This window comes from Lipotes vexillifer, unplaced genomic scaffold (genome assembly GCF_000442215.2).
Source record: "Lipotes vexillifer unplaced genomic scaffold, Lipotes_vexillifer_v1.1 scaffold554, whole genome shotgun sequence".
NCBI classification, from domain to species: Eukaryota; Metazoa; Chordata; class Mammalia; order Artiodactyla; family Lipotidae; genus Lipotes; species Lipotes vexillifer.
Window position 1 is genome coordinate 745,446 of NW_006794635.1, and position 8,594 is coordinate 754,039.

The following is an 8,594-nucleotide window of genomic DNA, read 5'->3' on the forward strand; positions in this document are numbered from 1 at the left end:
GGAAATTAATACCTTTTTATTGGCTTGAAAAACAATATCAGAAAATGTCAATTCTCACAAAATTAATAAATGCATTTGATGCAATCCTAAATAGAATTCCAAAGGAATGTTATGGTAAGGGAGAATTGGAAAATTGAATAAAATGATTTAAACATTTTAATGAAAGAATAAATGCTCCAAATCAAAAAAATACATATTTTGGGAAAAAAAGAGAGACTAGTAATGGAGGACTTGACCTAATAGATATCAAACGCTACTGACCTAGAGATACACAAATAGACTCATGGGACAGAATAGAGCAGAACAGAATCTAAAAATATATATCCCAGCGTTTAAAAATATATATCTAAAAATATATATCCCAGCATTTAAAAATATATATCTCAGCACCCAGCAGAGTCAAGATGGCAGTGTGGGAAGATGTAGAGTTAGCATCTCCCCACAACTAGGGCACCTGCCTGCCATTGGTGGGGGACTCTGATGCCCAAGAAGACGGGAGGAACCCCAAAGTGAACCAGTAGGATGTAGCGGGACTGAGCGGGGAGGAGAAGTGGAGGCCAGACAGGATTGGCGCTCCTGAGGCCGGGGAGATGAGGAGAGGCAGGTGGGAGGGGCCCTCCCAGACCACAGACTGTAGGAGCAGGAGAGGAGTGGAGGGTGTTTTCCCTGCCCACTCAAGCCCAGGAAGCCTGCTGGGCTTCCAGGTGAGGTCCCCTGCCCTCTGAGACCAGGGGTGGGGGTCACGCCTGGGCCCCTTATGTTCCTTGAGCCTAAGCCCCACCTCCCACAGCACCCAGGGCCTTTTCCAGCCCTGTGGGTCCTGAGCATTGGCCCTACCCACTGCCCAAACCTCACCCTTGCTTAGGTCTTGCCCTCCACAGCCACAGCCTCCCCCCTACCTTTTTTTTTCTTTTTCCTCCTCCTCTTTTTTACTATTGTGGTACTGAGGTACCTTACAGTTGTTGATTCATCTATATTTTTATTTTTACATTCTTTCTAACATATCTGCTAGTTTCCTAGTCTAATTTTTTTTTTACTTTTTTTTTTTTTTTTTTTTTTTTCTTTTTGCCACCCTACCCAGCTTGCAGGATCTGGGTTCGTGAGCCCGGGGTCAGGCCAAAGGTCCTGCAGTGGGAGCTGTGAGTCCGAACCACTGGACTAACAGAGAACCTCAGACCCCAAGGAATATTCATCAGAGTGAGGTCTCATGGAGGTCCTCATCTCAGCACCAAAACGCAGCTCTACCCAATAGCCTACAGACTGCAGTGCTGGAAGCCTCGAGCCAAACAACCAGTAAAACAGGAACACAATCCCACTCATAAAAGAAAAAAAAAATGAAACGGCAAAAATATATGTCACAGATGAAGAAGCAAGGTAAAAACCTACAAGATCAAATAAATGAAGAGGAAATAGGCAATCTACCTGAAAAACAATTCAGAGTAATGATAATAAAGATGATCCAGAATCTTGGAAATAGAATAGAAGCACAGATTGAGAAAATACAAGAAATGTTTATCAAAGATCTAGAAGAACTAAAGAACAAACAAACAGAGATGAACAACACAATAACTGAAATGAAAAATACACTAGAAGGAATCAATAACAGAATAACTGAGAAAGAAGAACGAATAAGTGAGCTGGAAGACAATATAGTAGAAATAACTGCCAAGAAGCAGAATAAAGAAAAAAGAATGAAGAGAATTGAAGACAATCTCAGAGACCTCTGGAACAACACTAAACGCACCAACATTTGAATCACAGGGGTCCCAGAACAAACAGAGAAAAAGAAAGGGTCTGAGAAAATATTTGAAGAGATTATAGTGGAAAACTTCCCCAACATGGGAAAGGAAACAGTCACCCAAGTCCAGGAAGCACAGAGAGTCCCATACAGGATAAACCCTAGGAAAAACACACAAACACACATATTAATCAAACTAACAAAAATTAAATTCAAAGAAAAAATATTAAAAGCAGCCAGGGAAAGCCAAAAAATAACATACAAAGGAATCCCCATAAGGTTATCAGGTGATTTTTCAGTGGAAACTCTGCAGGCCAAAAGGGAGTGGCAGGATATACTTAAAGTGATGAAAGAGAAAAACCTACAACCAAGATTACTCTACCCAGCAAGGATCTCATTCAGATTCAATGGAGAAGTCAAAAGCTTTTCAGACAAGCAGAAGCTAAGAGAATTCAGCACCACCAAATCAGCTTTACAAATGCTAAAGAAACTTCTCTAAGCGGGAGACACAAGAGAAGAAAAAGACCCACAAAAACAAACCCAAAACAATTAAGAAAATGGTAATAGGAACATACATATCGATAATAACCTTGACTGTAAATGGATTAAATGTCCCAACCAAAAGACACAGACTAGCTGAATGGATACAAAAACAAGACCTATATATATGCTGTCTACAAGAGAACCACTTCAGACCTACGGACACATACAGACTGAAAGTGAAGGGATGGAAAAAGATATTCCATGCAAATGGAAATCAAAAGAAAGCTGGAGTGGCAATACTCATATAAGATAAAAGAGACTTTAAAATAAAGACTGTTACAAGAGATAAGGAGGGACACCACATAATGATCAAAGGATCAACCCAAGAAGAAGATATAACAATTATAAATGTTAATGCCCCCAACATAGGAGCACCTCAATACATAAGGCAAATGTTAACAACCATGAAAGAAGAAATCGAGATTAAAACAATAATAGTAGGGGACTTTAACACCCTACTTACACCAATGGACAGATCATCCAAACAGAAAATAAATTAAAACACACAAGCTTTAAATGACACAATAGATCAGGTAGATTTAATTGATATTTATAGAACATTCCACCCAAAAGTGGCAGAATACACTTTCTTCTCAAGTGCACATGGAGCATTCTCCAGGAGAGATCACATCTTGGGTCACAAATCAAGCCTCGGAAAACTTAAGAAAATTGAAACCATATTAAGGATCTTTTCCGACCATGAGGCTATGAGATTGGAAATCAATTACAGGAAAAAAACTGTAAAAAACACAAATACACAGAGGATAAACAGTGTGCTACTAAATAACTAAGAGATCACTGAAGAAAAAAATTTAAAAATACATAGAAACAAATGACAATGAAAACACGACAACCCAAAACCTATGGGATGCAGCAAAAGCAGTTCTAAGAGGGAAGTTTATAGCAATTCAATCTCACCTCAAGAAACAAGAAAAATCTCAAATAAACAATCTAAGCCTACACTTAAAACAACTTGAGAAAGAAGAACAAAGAAAACCCAAAGTCAGTAGAAGAAAAGAAATCATAAAGATCAGAGCAGAAATAAATAGAAACAAAGAAACAGTAGCAAAGATCAATAAAACTAAAAGCTGGTTCTTTGAGAAGATAAACAAAATTGATAAACCCTTAGCCAGATTCACCAAGAAAAAAAAGGGAGAGGAGGCAAATTAAAAAATTAGAAATGAAAAAGGAGAAATAACATCTGACACTGCAGAAATACAAAGGATTATAAGAGACTACTACAAACAACTACATGCCAATAAAACGAACAACCATGAAGAAATGGACAAATTCTTGGAAAGATACAATTTTCCAATACTGAACCAGGAAGAATTAGAAAATATAAACAGACCTACCACAAGTAATGAAATTGAAACCGTAATTAAAAATGTTGCAACAAACAAAAGTCCAGGACCAGATGCCTTCACAGGCGAATTCTATCAAACATATAGAGAAGAGCTAACACCAATCCTTCTCAAACTCTTCCAAAATATTGCAGAGGGAGAAATGCTCCCAAATTCATTCTACAAGGCCAGCATCACCCTGATACCAAAACCAGAAATAGATATCACAAAAAAAGACATTATAGACCAATATCACTGATGAACATAGATGCAAAAATCCTGAATAAAATACTAGCAGACAGAATCCAACAGCACATTAAAAGGATCATATACCATGATCAAGTGGGATTTATCCCAGGGATGCAAGGATTCTTCAATATACACAAATCAACAATGTGATACACCATAACAACAAAATGAAGAATAAAAACTATATGATCATCTCAGTAGATGCAGAAAAAGCTTTTGACAAAATTCAACACCGATTTATGACAAAAAACTGTCCAGAGGGCTTCCCTGGTGGTGCAGTGGTTGAGAGTCCGCCTGCCAATGCAGGGGACACGGGTTCGTGCCCCGGTCTGGGAATATCCCACGTGCCGCGGAGCGGCTGGGCCTGTAAGCCATGGCCGCTGGGCCTGCGCATCCAGAGCCTGTGCTCCGCGTTGGGAGAGGCCACAACACTGAGAGGCCCGCATACGACAAAAAAAAAAACAAAAAACAACTCTCCAGAAAATGGGCATAGAGGGAACCTACCTCAACATAATTAAGGCCATATATGACAAACACACAGCAAGCATCATACTCAATAGTGAAAAACTGAAAGCATTTCCACTAAGATCAGGAACAAGACAAGGATGTCCACTCCCACCACTCTTATTCAACATACTTTTGGAAGTCCTAGCCACAGCAATCAGAGAAGAAAAAAAAAAAAAAGGAATACAAATTGGAAAAGAAGAAGTAAAACTGTCACTATTTGCAGATGACATGATACTATACATAGAAAATCCTAAAGATGCCACTAGAAAGCTACTAGAACTAATCAATGAATTTGCTAAGGTTGCAGGATACAAAATTAATGCACAGAAATCTCTGGCATTCCTATACACCAACAACGAAAAATCAGAAAGAGAAATTAAGGACACACTCCCATTTACCATTTCAACAAAAAGAATAAAATACCTAGGAATAAACCTGCCTAAGGAGGCAAAAGACTTGCACTCAGAAAACTATAAAATACTGATGAAAGAAATCGAGGATGACATAAACAGATGGAGAAATATACCATGTTCTTGGATTGGAAGAATCAATATTGTGAAAATGACTATACTACCCAAAGCAATCTACAGATTCAATGCAATCCCTATCAAATTACCAATGGCATTCTTCACAGAATTATAAGAAAAAATTTTACAATTTGTTTGGAAACACAAAAGACCCCAAATAGCCAAAGCAATCTTGAGAAAGAAAAACAGAGTTGGAGGAATCAGGCTTCCTGACTTCAAACTATACCACAAACCTACAGTAATCAAGACAGTATGGTACTGGCACAAAAACAGAAACACAGCTCAATCTTATAGGATAGAATGCCCAGAGATAAACCCACACACATATGGGCACCTAATTAATGACAAAGGAGGCAAAACATACAATGGAGAAAAAACAGCCTCTTCAATAAGTGGTGCTGGGAAAACTGGACAGCTACATGTAAAAGAATGCAATTAGAACACTACCTAATGGGAGGAGCTTCAAGATGGCAGAAGAGTAAGACGCGGAGATCACCTTCCTCCCCACAAATACATCAGAAATACATCTACATGTGGAACAACTCCTATGGAACAACTACTGAATGCTGGCAGAAGACCTCAGACCCCCCAAAAGGCAAGAAACTCCCCACGTACCTGGGTAGGGTAAAAGAAAAAACAGAGACAAAGAATAGGAACAGGACCTGCACCAGTGGGAAGGAGCTGTGAAGGAGGAATGGTTTCCACACACTGGAAGCTCCTTTGTGGGCGGAGACTGCTGGTGGCAGAGGGGGGAAGCTTCGGAGCCACGAAGAGAGCGCAGCAACAGGGGTGCCGAGGGCAAAGCGGAGAGATTCCCGCACAGAGGATTGGTGCCAACCAGCACTCACCAGCCCAGGAGGCTTGCCTGCTCACCGGCCAGGGCGGGTGGGGCCTGTGAGCTGAGGCTCAGGCTTCGGAGGTAAGATTGCAGGGAGAGGAATGGGGTTGGCTGCGAGAACACAGCCTGAAGGGGGCTAGTGAGCCACGGCTAGCCGGGAGGGAGCCCGGGAAGAAGTCTCGAGCTGCCAAAGAGACAAGAGACTTCCTGTCTCTTTGTTTCCTGGTGTGCGAGGAGAGGGGATTAAGAGTGCCACTTAAAGGAGCTCCAGAGACGGGCGTGAGCCACGGCTATCAGCGCGGACCCCAGAGACGGGCATGGGACACTAAGGCTGCTGCTACAGCCACCAAGAAGCCTGTGTGCAAGCACAGGTCACTCTCCACACCTCCCCTCCCGGGAGCCTGTGCAGCCCGCCACCGCCAGGGTCCCGTGATGCAGGGACAACTTCCCCGGGGAGAATGCACAGCACGCCTCAGGCTGGTGCAACATCATGCTGGCCTCTGCCACCCCAGGCTCGCTCCACATCCGTACCCCTCCCTCCCCCTGGCCTGACTGAGCCAGAGTCCCCGAATCAGCTGCTCCTTTAACCCTGTCCTGTCTGAGCAAATAACAGACGCCCTCAGGTGACCTACACGCAGAGGCAGGGCCAAATCCAAAGCTGAGCCCCTGTGAGCTGTGAGAACAAAGAAGAGAAAGGGAAATCCCTCCCAGGAGCCTCAGGAGCAGCGGATTAAATCTCCACAGTCAACTTGATGTACCCTGCATCTGTGGAATATCTGAATAGAGAATGAATCATCCCAAATTGAAGAGGTGGACTTTGGGAGCAACGATATATATATTTTTTTGCCTTTTTCTCTTTTAGTGAGCGAGTATGTTTATGTTTCTGTGTGTGATTTTGTCTGTATAGCTCTGCTTTTACAATTTGTCCTAGGGTTCTGTCTGACCATTTTTTTATTTATTACTTAAAAAAATTTTTTTCTTAATAATTATTTTTTAGTTTGATAACATTATTTTATTTTATTTTATTTTATTGTATCTTCCTCTTTCTTTCTTTTTTTTCTCCCTTTTATTCTGAGCTGTGTGGAGGACAGGCTCTGGTGCTCCAGCCAGGCATCAGGGCTGTGCCACTGAGGTGGGAGAGCCAAGTTAAGGACACTGGTCCACAAGAGACCTCCCAGCTCCACATAATATCAAATGGCAAAAATCTCCCAGAGAACTCCATCTCAATGCCAAGACCCAGCTCCACTCAACGACCGGCAAGCTACAGAGCAGGACAACCTATGCCAAACAACTAGCAAGACAGGAAGAAAACCCCATCCATTAGCACAGAGGCTGCCGAAAATCATAATAAGGTCACAGACACCCCAAAACACACCACCAGACGTAGACCTGCCCACCAGAAAGACAAGATCCAGCCTCGTCCACCAGAACACAGGCACTAGTCCCCTCCACCAGGAAGCCTACACAACCCACTGAACCAACTTTAGCCACTGGGAAAAGACATCAAAAACAACGGAAACTACAAACATGCAGCCTGAGAAAAGGAGACCCAAAACACAGTAAGATAAGCAAAATGAGAAGACAGAGAAACACACAGCAGATGAAGGAGCAAGATAAAAACCCATCAGACCTAACAAATGAAGAGGAAATAGGCAGTCTACCTGAGAAAGAATTCAGAATAATGATAGTAAAGATGATCCAAAATCTTGGAAATAGAATGGAGAAAATACAAGAAACGTTTAACAAGGATCTAGAAGAACTAAAGAGCAAACAAACAGAGATGAACAACACAATAAATGAAATTAAAAATTCTCTAGAAGGGATCAATAGCAGAATAACTGAAGCAAAAGAACGGATAAGTGACCTGGAAGATAAAATAGTGGAAATAACTACTGCAGAAAATAATAAAGAAAAAAGAATGAAAAGAATTGAGGACAGTCACAGAGACCTCTGGGACAGCATTAAATGCACCAACATTCGAATTATAGGGGTCCCAGAAGAAGAAGAGAAAAAGAAAGGGACTAAGAAAATATTTGAAGAGATTATAGTGGAAAACTTCCCTAATGGGAAAGGAAATAGTTAATCAAGTCCAGGAAGCAGAGAGAGTCCCATACAGGATAAATCTAAGGAGAAACACGCCAAGACACATATTAATCAAAGTACCAAAAATTAAATACAAAGAACAAATATTAAAAGCAACAAGGGAAAAACAACAAGTAACACATAAGGGAATCCCCATAAGGTTAACAGCTGATCTTTCAGCAGATACTCTGTAAGCCAGAAGGGACTGGCAGGACATATTTAAAGTAATGAAAGACAAAAACCTACAACCAAGATTACTCTACCCAGCAAGGATCTCATTCAGATTTGATGGAGAAATTAAAACGTTTACAGACAAGCAAAAGCTAAGAGAATTCAGCACCACCAAACCAGCTTTACAACAAATGCTAAAGGAACTTCTCTAGGCAGGAAACACGAGAGAAGGAAAAGACCTACAATAATAAACCCAAAACGATTAAGAAAATGGTAATAGGAACATACATATAGATAATTACCTTAAATGTAAATGGATTAAATGCTCCCACCAAAAGACACAGACTAGCTGAATGCATACAAAAACAAGACCCAGGGCTTTCCAGGTGGCACAGTGGTTGAGAGTCCACCTGCTGATGCAGGGAACACGGGTTTGTGCCCTGGTCCGGGAGGAACCCACATGCTGCGGAGCGACTGGGCCCGTGAGCCATGGCCACTGAGCCTGCACATCCGGAGCCTGCGCTCCACAGTGGGAGAGGCCACAGCAGTGAGAGGTCCGCGTACTGCAAAAAAAAAAAAAAAAAAAAAAAAAAACC